Source organism: Rhipicephalus microplus, chromosome 5 (genome assembly GCF_043290135.1).
Source record: "Rhipicephalus microplus isolate Deutch F79 chromosome 5, USDA_Rmic, whole genome shotgun sequence".
Classification (NCBI taxonomy): Eukaryota; Metazoa; Arthropoda; class Arachnida; order Ixodida; family Ixodidae; genus Rhipicephalus; species Rhipicephalus microplus.
Window position 1 is genome coordinate 146,571,751 of NC_134704.1, and position 16,883 is coordinate 146,588,633.

General features: G+C 40.9%; 2 long non-coding RNA genes across 2 annotated transcripts; one reads left to right on the plus strand and one right to left on the minus strand.

Moving 5' to 3' along the window:
- The first annotated feature begins 394 nt into the window (after positions 1-394).
- On the plus strand, positions 395-4,246 carry LOC142817957 (uncharacterized). The gene is made up of 3 exons (XR_012895438.1): positions 395-489; positions 3,013-3,079; positions 4,070-4,246. It is a non-coding gene; the product is annotated as an uncharacterized LOC142817957 (long non-coding RNA).
- Positions 4,247-10,340: 6,094 nt separating this feature from the next.
- LOC142817960 (uncharacterized) lies at positions 10,341-15,939 on the minus strand. Its single transcript, XR_012895443.1, has 3 exons — positions 15,828-15,939; positions 13,360-13,424; positions 10,341-10,516 (listed from the first exon to the last, which is right to left on the minus strand). It is a non-coding gene; the product is annotated as an uncharacterized LOC142817960 (long non-coding RNA).
- Between the last annotated feature and the right edge of the window lie 944 nt (positions 15,940-16,883).

Sequence of the window (16,883 nt, forward strand, 5' to 3'; positions counted from 1 at the left end):
ATAACGAGAGCAGGTAATAGATGTGGACACAAAGTTTTTTATTGATTGCTGCAAATACAGGTTGGGTTATATCATTCTTGTTTTTTTGGTACGAGTAATCATTTGTACACCTTATTGTATGGGGTCTGAGCAAGTTATATTGAAATTATTTGTAACATATTCATTATTAGGATTGATGTTGAACGCATCATGCGAGGTAGTTATGTGCTGTTTTAATTATATAGCCGAGCAGACGATGTAATCTGCCAAAAATTATTGTACGCTTGCTTGAATGATATTCTTCATTACTGCGTTCGAAGCAATTTTCTGTTAGTAATGAATTCTAGGTCTGTATGAGTGGAGATTGAAGGATTTAAATTTCAGCCTTGATTAGACGCGCTATCCAGAACCAATGAACTATTTCATTTCATTTTACTGGCTTGAACTATATAAAGCCCATGCTTTACACTACCTACACATACTCCCTGAAGAACTGGTACAAAAGCTGCGGTGAGTGAATGAATTCCTATGATTATCTTTGTAAATATGAATTGTGTAAATAATAACTGGCACCAGTATATAGTTTTCAAAAAAAAACTGATGTGAGGGTGTCACTAATGTTGATAATCAGACGTACCTAAATGTACAACTTCCCTCTTGCGTGCTTACACCCTTCAGTTCATATTGCATATTGTTAACCTAATAAACAATAGTTTCTTTTTTTCATACGTGTTCTGAGAACATGTGTCGTATTTTATTTTATATGCATCTGAGAGATCATGCTGAGAGTATCTATGTGAATGAAAACTTAGTTTATAAGATATGGCCCATAACCATGTGGTCAATCTGGGCCCTTAGGGTAAAGCAAAAGTGAAAAATTTTCTGTCACGACGTGACACATCGCAAAAAGATTTATAAATTTGTTCGGAACCTAGTGAGAAATGATATGAAGCAGAAAATGCCCATGCCGACCTCACATTTGCGGCACTGTGTGGCCACCACACTATTCCAGTGGTGTTCAGCGCACCTACACCTTTTGCTAGTAAGCGTAGTTGCGACGAAGTTTGCATATTTGAACCAAAATGCACTTTCTCAATAAGCGTCAATGTTTTTCGATGGTCAGTTCCTTTTCGCTTAGTAATTTCATCTGTGAGGTAGGTTTGAGAAATTTTTCTGCTCAAATAAAGTTCAGTGACGTTGAGTTTTGTGCCCCGATCAAACACCACGCATCGCTTATGGCTACGCTAGGACGTGTACATCGCTCAATTTGGCCATTTTTACAAACAGTCCTAATCCACAAGGCGCCTATATTTTCGTCCATCTGATCGGTATGTTTCCCAAATCAGTTGTATTTGGGAAGGACATTGGGGCGAGACAACGGGGTCTTTGGTGAACTCGAAGGAAACTTCACATCTGGACTTCTGTTCCTTACACTTATGCAGGTATTGGTGATGCATAGGCCTGCTCTTCATACTCTGCTTTATATTTCCACAGTCACATCCACCATTGACACAACCATCAGCTAGATTGTTTTAACACTTAGGTTATCGACAATTTCGGTGCGCAAGAAACGGCGATCGAAATTTTCGGAGTCCTTCAAACCTACGTTCCTCATATTCAGATTTTAGTTTTAGAGCGTAAACCCACAATGCTTATTAAGATTGTTATATTGAGGTTGTCCTTGACACTGCCATAACCATTATCGGAGAAATTGTTTTCTTATTAGGTGGTCGTCTCCAGTAGCTCAAATTAGATAGCCGAGAGATCTTTATCTTTTATTCGAGTATTGCAATAAATTTAAATTAAACATAGTACTCTAAATTTACATATATTTAAGGTGCTTCAATCCTAAAATATTACAGCATGCTTGGAGAATTGTGATATATTTTTTTGCCTCTTAATTATTGGTTCTATTTGTACGTTTTCAAACATTATTGCAACAACTACTTGAACAGGCTGCGGAGGTAGGGTTGATTACAGGGAAAAGTAATCACCGTTACTTAATTTATTCAATTAAACTCGGCTTGATTTTTCCTGGTATCGCTAATGGCGCATCAAAATTTCTGCCACTCGAATATTTTCATGAAACACACTCATAGTATTTTTCCTGACTCACCTATTTTATCACCGCAAAGCACGTCAGATAGCGCGGCATGGTAGGTGTTCTGTGGCACGGCTTGCTACCATTAGGCAGGCCTCACATTCCGAAAAAAATGTTCATTTATCTACTATAACACAGGGTAGTGAAAACGCCCTCCCTCTGACATTGCATCAGTCAAGGATAACTATTATTTTAAGGCGGTAATAAATAGGTTGTATCAGTAAAACCACATTAAAATGTGGTCATTTTTATCTTACTATTCTTCGAGCCCAGTTGATCTATATTCCTACCTTTTTCCCTGTGTGAATTTGTCTGCTTTGAGGGCTGATTTAAAAGAATAAAATAAATTAGTGAGCACCACAACGATTTCTCAGAGTTACTCCCAGATATGTTATCTTCTACCTCTTAAGAGTTTTCCTCGGACCCCTATCTACAAGAATATGTTCGTCACTTGTAGCTTTCAGCAGGTTACGAATTTATTTGTGGTCCAACTCACACAGGGAGAATAAGCAGGTGAAGACCAAATGTGCTTTTTACGTTTCTTTTTTTATTCTGAGCGGCGCCTAAAATAGTTTGTTAAGCATTGGACCACATTTTCAAATTTTACGTGCTTGAAACGCTTCGACAATTTAATCAATGTGGGTCATAAAAAGTGAAACTGTCAGAAAACCATGGTCTCGAATCAGAGTCTTGACAGACATTTTGGTAGTTTAATGTGTACGATTGCACTTCGGCAGCGGTAGCCATGCAAATGACTTGACAGGAATGTATAAAGTTGACGAAAATGCGATTGTACCCACAGCAATGCAGCAATATTTTAGCACTATGATATTATTACAAATGATTATAGAAGCAAAAATAATGTGCAAATAAGTAACATGAAAGTATCAACTGTAGTGCTAAATCCTTAATGCCTCAAATTGTTTTTGCAGAGAAAAAAGTTCAAAATGAAGCAGCTTTTGGGAATGGACCTTCTTGTTGCTGTTGCCGTCGCACTGGGTAGGCAATGCTTTGGTAATATTTAAATAAATAATACGTGCTCTAGGCCCCGCCATGGTGGTCCAGTGGCTAAGGTACTCGACTGCTGACCCGCAGAAAGCGGGATCAAAATCCCAGCTGCGGTGGCTGCATTTCCAATGGAAACGAAATGTTGTAGGCCCGTGTGCTCAAATTTGGGTGCACGTTAGAAAACCCCAGGTTGTCCAAATTTTAAGAGACTTCCACTACGGCGTCTCTCATAATCATGTGATGGTTTCGGTACATTAAATCCCACAAATCAATCAAATCAATCAATGCGTGCTCTAGAACAATCTCATTTGTTGGAAACGCCACAAATATAGTTTAGAAAAAAATCAATCACTCGATTCGGCTGAGCAAATTATGCATTCATCAATAGCATTCATCAATAAGCAGTGTGAGGCATTTCTCTTCTATAGCGTGTGTACTTATATGTGCAGCTGCCCGTGCATAGGCTATAAAATACTCCGCAATAGGTGTCGTTCACGCGTAGGTATGTTTTTTGTTGGTGCTATTTGCCAAGTATTTTTAATGATGATGTTAATACTAAAATTATTATTATTATTATTATTATTATTATTATTATTATTATTATTATTATTATTATTATTATTATTATTATTATTATTATTATTATTATTATTATTATTATTATTATTATTATTATTATTAATATTATTATTATTATTTACCCCACCTAAATTTTACATTTGAAACCCCCAGTAGGTTTATTACCGAGGCCACAAAGAACTCCTGCTGTTTTTCAGGTTACACTCACACCGCACACTACACTGGTCTTCACCACGTTGCCTTCCCCGAAACGCAATCGGCAAAGTGGTAGTCGAGGACGTGATCTTCAGAAACGTCTTTTTAATAGAAAAATATAGTCATAATAATTCATTTATGCGGTTAATGTGAACTTTCTCATTTAGTGTTATTTATTGTTAAAAACAAATCGTATTCTATTTTCAGCTGTGATCATCATGGCTCCTAACGAAGCGAATGCTCTGGGTGAGGCCATCGGAGGCATTAGTTCAATTGGTTTGCCCAAGAAGTGAACTAATGCTGAATACGGATCAAGCTCTGGCCATTAGTGTCGGCTATTTAATCACTTTTCAAGTGCAATAAAACTTTCATACGTGAGAAGGACCTCTGACCTCGTTTATCTACACATGCATTAATATTTCAAGCAATAGATTGGCACTGTCGGCCAAGCTACTGTCATGGTGTGGTGTTCTCTAATGTTAGTGCTACTGCTATACGGTAATACTAAATTGAAACCGAGTATCAGACACTCTCGCAGAGCCACGACTGGCTTACATGGTATCACCACATACATTATAATGTATTGTTGAAAAATTGCGAGACTAATAGTAATTAAAGTCATTCTGTTATTATTTAAATGTATTTAGGTTTGAAGATATGAAACTCACCCTCAACCATGTTTATCTTCTGTATTAGTATTGCAAAGAACTGTTGTCGTCCTTGGCCGTGCCAACGTCATTATTTAGTGTTTTCTAATCTCTATGGGAGTGTTATATGTTCACAGCAGTATTGTACACGCTGCTAAATTTAATACTAGTTACTCAAAAAAAAAACGATCGGCTTACCATCTGCGACACCCCCCCCCCCCCAAAAGTAACGCGTTGTCATCACTATTAACGAAAAAACGTTATGAAGGCTACCTTTATTGATTCACTCAGACTTTATTCAAGACAATTCATAATTGTCTTCGGAGACTCAGCCAAAGGCCAGAAAGGTGCCTGACTAGTCTACAATACCCAGACAACAGCTGCGACAGTGCGTGAAGTCATTCACAATTAAACATTACCCCAATATAACTTGAATGGTATACAGAAGAGATAAAAAACAACTGCTCTTGTAGCTTTGAGAGAAAAATTTTTACGTGCATAATTTTATGCTATTGAAGCCCAATAGGTTTCTTCGATTACTGTGACTCAGCACTTATTGGAAAACGGTGGTTGTCAATGGCATCCACTGCGTACAAGGAAAACAACGCACGAAACTCAAATCGGCGAAATAAATAAAAACGCACCAGCAGTCATCAGGCAGCTCTTCATGGGCGTGAATTAACTCAAAACCAGCTAGGGCACCAAAGTATACTACTGCGGCGGCAAATTCCAAGTAGCCACACTGTTCCGGAGAGTGGCGCGGATTACTTCTAGTATTTTCTCCTAGCCACGTTGTTTTCACCCAAAACGTTGCTTCGTGAATCCACTTGCGAGAATTTTCTGGTTACATAGGCAAATATAGCAACTGCATGACCATCTCTGACATCTTCCAGCGTGCTTTATTGAAGCGGCCGATCAGACAACTATGAGTTCCTACGTCGTTTTTTTTTTGTTTCGTGAATCGACTTACGCAAAAAGTTCTCTTACGCAAAAAACTTTCGTTAGTGAGTTTGTGAGAACGGCCCCTGATACCTAATTTTTATGAAGTACTTATTTTGTGCGCAACCACCACTATGTGAATTCATAATCATCAAGAGATCTTGTTGAAGACCAAAGAGATGTACAATCGTGGCCGTAGCTGCGACGTTCATATACTACATCCAGCCGTGGTTATGTAGCAATTTAGCAAATTTAGCGGAGGATAAATGGGTATGTGTGTGAAAAAAATCGAATTGACAGGAAATTCTGGTGCCAGAAAAGTACCGATGAAGTGGAATCGCAGAATGGGTGCGTCACCGACGAGGTGAACATGACTTAAAAGACCAGCTAACATCTGCTTGGAAAAAAGCCCGGGCACTATGCGGCAATATATATTGCGCTTAACGTATGTGGAATTGGGGCAGATATCGAGGTACAGAAATGAACATGAGTGTAAAAAAGCGATGGGTCAGGAAATTCTGGCGCCAGGAATTTTCAGCTGCAGTGCAATTACCGAAGTTGGTGCGTCATCAGCGAAGTGAATATGAGCAAAAACTCAGTTACGACCTGCTAGTGAAAGAGGAAGCTCTGCGGCAACATACGTGGCATTTGTCCTTTTAGTTCTATAGCATTGAGCCTGGTTTCTACGGCAGCCTCAACCATGCAACTGGAAGTTTGTTTAAATATAAAATTACTTTTTATAACGCAATGGCTCAGGCGTTTTGGCTAATATGTAGCACGTAAAAAAGCTACCATGTAAAATATACTGGCGTTTGAAGAGAACTTATCAGACACGTCTTTTAATAAAAGTATGCGAACTTGTATCCGTGTACCTAAGAAGTTATCGTACGTGTAGTCGGATGTATCAAGTTAAAACCAGGAATTAGAGTTTCCCAAAGTGTACAAGAGAGAGAGAGAAATAAATTTATTGGGTTGAAAAAGAAGGACTTTTGGAGCTAGAGGGGTGGGGCCCCAAGTCCAAGGCTCCACTGGCTTGCGCCCCCTGCCAGACGTGGTCCAGGAGGGCTAGTTGCACCTCCGGGTCCGAGCTAGCGAGGAGTGCCTCCCATTGCTCCAAAGAGTTTTCAATTCTATACATACGCTGTAAGCGATCAAGTGCACTTGGCCGTTTAGCACAACTCCACGAGATTTGGTAAAGGGTCGGTGGCGAGTCGCGACACCACGGACAATCGCGCCCATACAAAGTTGGATGAATTTTGTTCAGTCGTAATACATGTGGATAAACTCCCGTTTGAATTTTACGGAGGTCTATGGCCTCTTCCCCTTTCACAGATTTGTGGGGGGCGCCATATTTCTGCCGCATGCATCGCTGGTGAGCAAGAAGCTCTCGCGGATCCATCCGAGCCGGGTCGTTTTCCTCCTTCTCACGAAAGCCGTCGTTGCTGGGTAGTGGTAACAGCGAGAAAGGCTGCTGCTCCGCTCGGTTCGTGAGCGCTCGAGCTAGAGTGTCCACCCTCTCGTTACCCTCTAGGCCTGCACGTCCAGGGCACCAGACCAACCTATAGGCGTTGGTCAATTCGCCGCCTAAAAATTTACAAATGTTTAATGGGAGGCGGCTTTCGTGAATGGTAAAGGGTCGGTGGCGAGTCGCGACACCACGGACAATCGCGCCCATACAAAGTTGGATGAATTTTGTTCAGTCGTAATACATGTGGATAAACTCCCGTTTGAATTTCTCGCAAGAGATTCGCAAGAGCCGGCACGCCTCTTGCGAATCTTAGAGTATGGTGATGTACGTCTGGCCGTCGCTGCGCTTTCGACTTTTAATCGCCAATGCGATGGTGAAACGCTCGGCCTTGGTGATCGATGTAGTGTACAGTGATGCGCTGGACGCTATGCTTCTCTTGTCACTGCTTACCACTGTAATGACGCAGCGCTTCCTGTTATACCTGGAAGCGTCAACGTATAGCACGTTCTCATTGCCTCTGACTAATTATCTGATCCATTTTACACGCTCCTCTCGCCTTTCGTGATGCCGCTCCTTGGTCATGTTCCTGGGGATAGGGGCGATCGAAATATGTTGTCGGACTGGGTCTGGTTCGTCCACCAGCTTCTCGTCCATGTTTTGGGGTTGCGGTGTTATACCCGCCCTCATCAGTATCTCTCTTCCCGACTTCGTCTGGCTGAGGCGGTTGCGCTGAGAGATCAATGTTTGCTGCTTTCAGTTCAGCGTACGTGTTATGCAGGCCGATTTCGAGAAGCCTCTGTGTCGTAGTGCTTATCAGTAAGCCTAATGTTGCCTTGTAAGCCCCTCTGATGATAGAATCTACTTGCTCTTCCTCGCTCTTGTTCAGCGTGTGGAAAGGCAAGCTGTATGTCAATTTGCTCATACGAGCGCCTGCACTAAACGGACAGTGTCACTTTCTTTCATGCCTTTTCTGTGGAAGGTGATCCTCTGAATCATCCTAGCCACTTGTTTATATGCCGATTTAAGAAGATCGATAGTGTTATTTGCCCTACCGTTGCTTTGAACCCAGAAACCCAGGATCCTGGCGACGAAGACTTCTTTAATTTTATGCTTTTCGATTTCAATTTCTATTCTTCCGTTACTTTTGTAGCGTTTGCTGTGTATTCTGATCACCTCCGATTTTTCGGGTGCGCAGCTGAGACCACTGGTTTTGGCAAAGTTTTCGATAGCCAGTGCCGTCTCTTGCAGAGTCTGCTCTTTGCTGGCCAGGGACTCCCGTGTGGCCCACAGAGTAATGTCGTCCGCGTAGAGGGTATACCCTAGCTGTGGTACAGAATCCAAGGCCCGAGCGAGTCGAGCAGGGCGATATTAAACAACAGAGGAGATATTATGGCTCCATGAGGCGTTCCCTTGTTTGGCATTCGAAATGGCTCAGACCTAACGCTTGAGATACCAATTGTCGCCTCCCGATCGGTGAGAAAATCTTTTATATAGTTATATATTTTTCCCCACAACCAGTTATATTTAGCTTTGAGAGTAAAGTGTACAAGCTTATCTCGGTAGTCTTTTCAGCAGCAAGACCACTGAAAGCTGGTCTGAATGGCAGAAGGTAGTGCAGAAGAATGGGCGAGGCGATAAATGTTACTTGAACTTGTTTTACCACTTAATCAGCTTCAAAAGTGGGGTACATTTGGTTCAATAACTCAACGAAAAACATTTATATTTCAAAATCAATCAATGAATTCAACTGTGTTTTTGCCAAAAAAGCAAGACAAAACACACATTCCATGAAAACAGGTGGCTGGGAAAAGAGTTGTACAATGACTTTTGGAAAAGCTCGCCGACGCATCAAGGTTAACTGGTTCGATCAGTTTGTGGTATAAGTGCAGAGATGAAAGAAAAATGAACGCGTAATGAGTCACAAAATAAATACTGTGAAGGTCTGCCAGAAGTTACACATTCTTACTGTTAATTAGAAGCAATCAACTACCATAACAAATTTTCTTCAAATATATTTCATTTGGCTGCGAAAAAATATCAATGCACATAGGAAACGCGCACATGCTCTGCTGCAATAGCAGTAGAAAAATAACAATGTCGAAAAATTTTGGCCTCCAAATAACCACGTTCGGTCACCTAATTTGATGTGTATGTTACTTGGATATTTTCACTACACCAGTGAGTGTCCGGAAGTGACGTGGAATATTACTTAGTTGATTATTTACGCCAGAGTCCCAGTTTAAGGTAGCTGCAATACCTATGGAACATACCGCATAATGAACGTTGTGTGCCTGGGCATATAATTTCTAATCTCATATTGAGCACAGTGAGTTCTGTGTTTTTATATAGCGCTATAGTACATTCTACTTGTAAATGATGTGAAGTAATCATGTTTTGCTTCTCTTTTTACACTCCAAGTTGTTACCCTCTATGGACACGCCTCTCCCAAAGGAAATAAACACGCTAAGACAATGGTTCTCAAGTTCACATACTCTCTGATACTTGGAAGTATATTCAGTTCAGTGAACTTACTAAAACGAATAAAAATACCTGAAATTCTAAATTATTTTACAACTAGTGTTTTTTTATCACTACATCAATCGCTCAAGTGACATCAAGCTACTGCGTGAACAGCAAATTAAGGCTGATTCATTCCCACATCTTTAATCAACTTCAGCTTTCAAGAGAGCCCATGTCCTGGCTGTCGAGTTTCACATACCGCTATCGTCGTAGAAGCGGCCTTCGATGAGCACCCTTAGGAAGATTTTCCGTTCTCATTCCTGTTTAATATTTGAATACGCTTCCTGGCGCTTTATTTTGCAAGAATTCGAGTTTTTTTAAACGTTTTACAAACGCCATATCCGGAGTTTTCTTGAATCAGTGTAAGGCGAATAATGGAAACGTACCAAAATGAGGCCGTCATGCCTTTATGGCCGAACTTTTTCTCTATATTCTCTTAAGTATCACCTGTATAGGGAGCTTTCTCGGGCTGGTGTGCTTGCTTCACACTCAAAACTTCAAGGAAGCCTAGCAATATCATGCGGTCACTTTGAGTGTCAAACTGGGCTTTGGCTGCATTTTCTTCGTACCTTTATAGTACCCTCTTCGACATCGTCACTTCTCTACTGGTACCTACAATTCACAAACAAAGCTATGTACAAGAAAAGGCATGTGAAATTAAACAACTTACCACCTCCCAAATTTCAGTGTGCCACAATTTCAGGACTCGTCGTTGTTAACTTGCGGAGCACAGCAGCTATAATTGTTACCAAATTCTTGTGATTCTGTGTATGTTTTCTATAAGGCTGTTGCTTTATTATTGTTGGTAATATAACAGTATGATAGTGATTTGTAGAACTATACCATAACAGCAGCCCATTCATAATAGAAAATAATACGTTACTAGAGAAAAAGATACAGATAATCAGCGTTCCGTATGGCGTTTTATTTCAAATAAATTACGACCAATTGGCTGGCCCAAATTATCAGCGGTCTATTCATTTCCAGCAGTCGTTTATTTCTTTCGCATGCCAATGAAGTTAATGCCACCGACGGCGCCACCGAGAGCTGCAGCTTCGCTGGGCAGCAGGATAATCACAGCTGAAAATAAAAAAGCAAGCAGTACCCATTTATTTGAAAAATCTTGGTAGACCAATGAAATGTGTGAATATGGTACAACTCGCTTTTAAAAAGACGTTTCTGACGGTCGTGAGTTCCATGCTGGTTGTAGCTGCAGTATACTCATAGAGCCTAAACGCAGGAAGCCTGTGTGCTGTGTGATCACATTGCACGCTAAACATCACAACATTAAGCAGTGTCTATGTTTGGGTAGTCATTTATTTGTTCAGCTTAACACGGCAGGTGCGCGTGCTGGCATTGACGATATACCAAATCGCATTGTTTTGATGCTGGTGAGTCGGGAGGTGCACTCCTGGTGAATTTTGTGGTATTTCCATCTAGTTCTTCATTTGCTTTTAATCTGAACCAACCCGGCCTTATGTATTTTATTCTCATACAGTAGTGGACGTCACAAGCGTTGTTCTTGCATAAAAAGCGCGGGCCTACGCATCAAGAGAAACATGGTCAAAGCGAAAGCTGGAAGAATGACATTACCAGAACTACTTGCAAGTGCTATTGGGGCTACTAAAAGATGTACGTTTGCACTGTACTCACTATATACTCCATAAAATGATGCGGTGGCTGATTACCATGAAGAATTGGGGTTCTAACATCGGTTAGAACCCCATTGTATCACGAATTTTGTTTTGTTCGTATTTTTCTTTCTTTCGTATTTCGCGCAGTATACCATTTACAAACATCGACTATGGAACTATAATGGTTACGAACACCGACGGCGGGTAACTGTGGTGCCCCTCTTGTGATCTCATAGCAGATTTCGCTGTATATTTGTGAAATTAGAGCCACTGAATCTTGACGCAACTCAGTGCCTCATTGAAGCGAGCATTCTATTAAACGTCAAGCAAAGGTAGGACTAAAGGTACGTGTGCGTGGCAGCAATTACTAAAAACTGAGGCAGACACATTCGTCATTTACCAACCACAGTGCGGCAGCGGTTGCGGTGAATGATTGCGATCCAGAACTACGCGGGGTCAGTCACGCCGGTGGCGGCAGCATTTTCGATGGAGGTGAATATTCTGCACCCGTAATGTTATATTTTTGAACTGGTTAAGGAACACCAAGTGGGAGATATTTACGGAGTCTTCTACTGATATTGCCTCATAATGGTAGCGTAGTTTGTCTACGTCAAACCCCAGCTATGATTGTTAACTGGTACAGTTAATCATATCCCCGGTAGACAACAGATCGTATATTGCATGAGGTACGATTCCCCGAGAATATGGCTTCTTCAAATGCCTCCTTATAGATGATGAACTCGGTAAGAGCCACTTGTAATAAACTCTCGCCATACCTGCCTTTGGAAACGCTTCCTCCAATAGCACATAGTTTACTATAGCTTGGTTTATGGATGACGCAATGATGGCAATGATGGCCTGAGTTAAAAGATCGCTTCGTTGAGATTAACCACGAGACTACAGATTGGGATGAACACAGACGGGTGGGTCAAGTACGCACTCGTACTGCTTCTCACGGTGGTACACACGTGGTATTCGGTTGAAAGCGTTTCTTGTGCTTTATTAGCTCTACTGTTGGATTCTGGTGCTATGTACAGCGATTGGTCAGGTCTGAGGGCCCAAGCGCTGGACTGGCAGACATTTCGCTCAACAAAATAAAGTATCCCATTTTAAATGCGAAGGATTTCTTTGTGTAATGGAAGCCACTGTTGTATCTATCTATCTATCTATCTATCTATCTATCTATCTATCTATCTATCTATCTATCTATCTATCTATCTATCTATCTATCTATCTATTTATCTTTCTATCTATCTATCTATCTATCTATCTATCTTCTATCTATCTATCTATCTATCTATCTATCTATCTATCTATCTATCTATCTATCTATCTAGCCGCTTACGACTGGGCGCTCTTATGATCATCCTCTTGACTGGGCCTGAACCAAAATAACATGAAGAGTACCAAGGTTTGACGAATAATACGCAGAAGTCAAGACATGGATAATGTCACTATCTCATCGCACACGTCGTAAAAACCTCCCTTCAAACAGTGGCACAAACCCGAAGGCGAGTGGGTGCCACAGGTGTGCGGGCATGTGCCACAGGTGATAGAAACTTAGTATCTACCCAGATGCTTCAAGAACACGCAAGGGTAGTTTTAACGCGTAAGTGTTAAGAAAAAACTGTCTTCGGTAACGTTGACCCAACGAACGCACAGAATAAATATCATGGTCCGAGCAGAAATTGAATCCCAGCAACCTGCGTGGCGATCAAATATCCTACCACAGAGCCATGCCAGGTCTCGGACTTACTTTTCAATAGACTCAGATGCTCGTGAAACTGCGATTGTGGATGCAGTACTGGCTATCGAATTTGATTAATAATACATATGTACACCTATCATACAGCTGCGACATCGAGCGAACATTGATTGTACTTAGGTGACACTCACTGAAGTTGATTCTTGTAGCAGCGTCCACGGCTAATATCGTCGTGAGCCCCAGCGCTTCATATAAGCTCATCGCTTCTGGTGTTGCTAATATACATGATGTTACTGTTGGCAGTTTTGCCCAAGAAGAAACAACTGGTTTTTAAGCATCTGCAGTTTTTCAACAAGTGGATGTGCGTGCAACATTTGTACATATATTTAGTCTCACTTTCCATAACGCGCCGCTCAATAAAAGATATTCAACATGATCACCTGCACTGCGCGTGCTTCGCATGACCTCGATCCCCGAAAAACGTGAGATCTGCCTTTTTTTTGCAAACTATGTTTCCGGCTTTTCGAGAAATTCCCACAGGTGTAATACGTTGTAGGCTTTAGAGTCAGCAAAGTATTGCGCACCCAAAGAGATGGCAACAGCAAGAAGCAGGTTCATTCCAAAGAATTGATCCATCCTGCAGTTTTTTCTGTGGAGAAGAAACGTATGACATATTTATTTTAGCACTACAATGACAGCAACTCAGTGATTCAGCTGCGCAATAATTTTGTTTGTAATTTTGCAAGAGACTTCGATTTATTAACGTTGCTACGTGAATTTCGAAGCGAACCTATACAACATTTCTAGAAAATCCTTTGATTGTACCTGGTGGTTGTTATTTATTCATTTCATATCAATTAGTGATTTCTCTTCAAAGCCGATGGATTTGCAGAGACAGTGTGCGGAAATGTAAATACGATGGCGGTAGAAAACATAACGTAACACATTATTCAGCACATTTCTAACGTGTTAATTTTAACGAAGGGGTACTAGGTGTGGTAGAAGAAATGTTGTTCTTCATTCATTGTTACTCAGCTGTGGGAGGCTGCTTCCATTGGATTGACGGTTGCGGTACTAAATATATGAATTATTTTCCAGATTTACAAATTTGATTGTCTACCCTATAGAGATCATCAGCGAAATCAGACATATTTTTCGTTGTTAACGTAGAGTGCCGTGCAGAATTCTAGGGTGGTACAGTTTAGCAAAATTTTCAAATGGCAGAAACCTTGGCGCGCGTTTAGTGTCGGCAGAAAAATGATTGCGTTCTTGACTGTTAAGCTGGCAGTGCTATTATGGTAAAGCGATTCAGGTTATCTCAAAGAAAATAACGCGCAGCGACTATATTTTGTTTCAGTTAACCCAATACGGGTGCCCCGCCGCAGTGGCCTAGTGGCTAAGGTACTCGGCTGCGGAACCGCAGGTCGCGGGATCGAATCCCAGCTGCGGCGGCTGCATTTCTGATGAAGGCGGAAATGTTGTAGGCCCGTGTGCTCAGATTTGGGTTCACGTTAAAGAACCCCAGGTGGACGAAATTTCCGGAGCCCTCCACTACGGCGTTTCTCATAATCATAGCGTGGTTTTGGGACGTTAAACCCCACAAATTAATCAATCAACCCATTACGGGCGGTACACACTGGAGCGACACTTGATCTTTCTGTTCCAGATGGTTATTTTCTAAAATATAACAATGTGCCTGTTCGATACACGGACGACAAGAATACACGGTTGTTGTACACGGTCGACAAGAATATGAAAGAATGGGTGCAGCTCTGCTTAATGTCATTCAATCACAAAGGCTTGTTTCACATAGCTATGCATTCTCGGAACCCATGAAGACTAAAAAGTGACTTCTCTTCCTGACAACTTTAAAGATTCAATTCGAATTGAAAAGTACTTATTTCCCTTTTAGTGAAATAAAGTTTTTTTTTATTCCATTTCGTTCCCTTTTAGTATTAGCTTCAAGAAATAGTGCACCATCATCAGCAAAATATTGATTGATTGATTTTTAGGGTTTACCGTCCCAAAACCACCATATGATTAGGAGAAACGCCGTAGTGGTGGGCTCCAGCAATTTCGACCACCTGGGGTTCTAAAACGTGCACCCAAATCTGAGTAGACGGATTTACAACATTTCCGCCTCCATCAGAAATGCAGCCGCCAAGGCCGGGATTTGATCCCATGACCTGCGGGTCAGTGGTGGAGTACCTTAGCCACTAGACCCTCGTGGCAGGGCTCATCGGCAAAAAGAAAGATGTAGGCGAAACAATACCAGAAGGTCCTTGAAATAAAGATAAATATAGAAGGACTCCACAGATTTCCATGAAAAACCGGAATCTACATCACTAAATATTGAAATGAAAGTGCTCACGTGCATCGTCAACTATGCGTTGGAAAAGTACAAAAAAATTACCATGACCGGTTGATTGTTTATCACGAATATCGTGGATGTGATGTAAACATTTTGTAGTGCAACATTTGACTTGTACGCGGACGACAAGAATATGAAAGAATGGGTGCAGCTCTGCTTAATGTTATTCAATCAAAAAGGCTCGTTTCACATAGCTATGGATTCTCGGAACCCATGAAGACTAAAAAGTGACTTCTCTTCCTGACAACTTTAATACTTTGAATATTGCATGTTCAAAAGTTCTTGGCGTTCCTATCAATATGAACCTGGCGAGACGTTTTACTGCTTTGCTCTATCAGCTAAACCACCTGTCCCATCTTGAGGTCTGCATGAAGGCTAATGGTTTGTTGAGATGTAATAAAAATATGGCCTGATATACGGTAGCTATCGCCTGGAGTATTTCTTGAAAATATAAATAGTGAATAATAAATACAATCAGCTGTACTGTAATGAATCAATTATCAACGATAGGCGAGATTTAAACACTCATTTGCAAAACAGCGAAAATGTACTTGTCAGCACACGAAGCTAACAACATAATGACTTCTTGGAAACGAGTTTTCGTAAACTGTAGCGTAATGTTCGCAAAATACCTAAAGAGCTCTTATTTACACAGACATTTGCATGAAGTTGTTCACTCACCACAGCTTTTGTTGAGCGGCACCAGAGAGTATAAATAGATAGTGCAAAACATGTGCTCTTGTGGTTATTATATAGGGCGAATCTTTTTCACTTATGTCAATAAAGTCAGTACCAGGAACAAATCAGGCATTTCTGTGGAAGCACATATTTAATAAGTATTTCAATTGAAAGTCCTCAAACCAAATTCAAAACGACAAACTGTTCATCACTCGCGGAAAATCGCTCCAGGTTCATTAACGAAGACTATAATGGCAGCAATCATTTTTAATTACGTGTTTTTAACCCTCTTGCGGTTCATTCGAAAAGCCCACGACTACCCCCCACCATTCCTTTTTTGCAAGGCCACTGATAAAAAGGCTTCTTTCAGGATACTAATTTCAAGGCTTGTTTTCTGTTACCTGCATAATGTGTTTCAAGTTTGGTAAATTCAACTTGTTTTTATCAATTATCTCGAAAACACGCAATGCCAGTAATAAATCTGAACTTGAGGCTGCTCTGGCAAAAGCACAAATTGTTGACTGCAGGCGTAACCTAATACATTCACTGTAATTTTATATCAAACCTTGAAACTACTACACAGCCTTGAGATTCTAATGGGCACAACAGTGCCAAATAACCATTTTGGCAGAATTGAGACTGACACTACCTCAGCACCACACTGAAAAATCCCGTATGTTTTCCTTTATTCGCATGTGTCTGCATGTGTTTCGGTCTAACTTCGTACTGGAACACCGACACATGTACAATCAATTACACAGACATGCCACTAAATCAATGCGGGTCTTCTACTGGGCTTCTCCTTGATTTGTCTCCGCTCTTGAACAAGTGTTGTATGCGCAATATTTCAATTGGAATGGTTGCTCAAATTTGAATAATTCTAGCTATTGATCCTCTAACAAAGTTTTAGTAAGTTTATAAGAGTCACTGGGCAATACAGTCACCCATCGTCATACCGAGCATGTAAGGATTGCATATTATGTCAAATATCTGATAACGCAAAAAATATCTAGTGAAACAAATATTCGGACAGGATGTCTAGGTACACATATTTTGCTT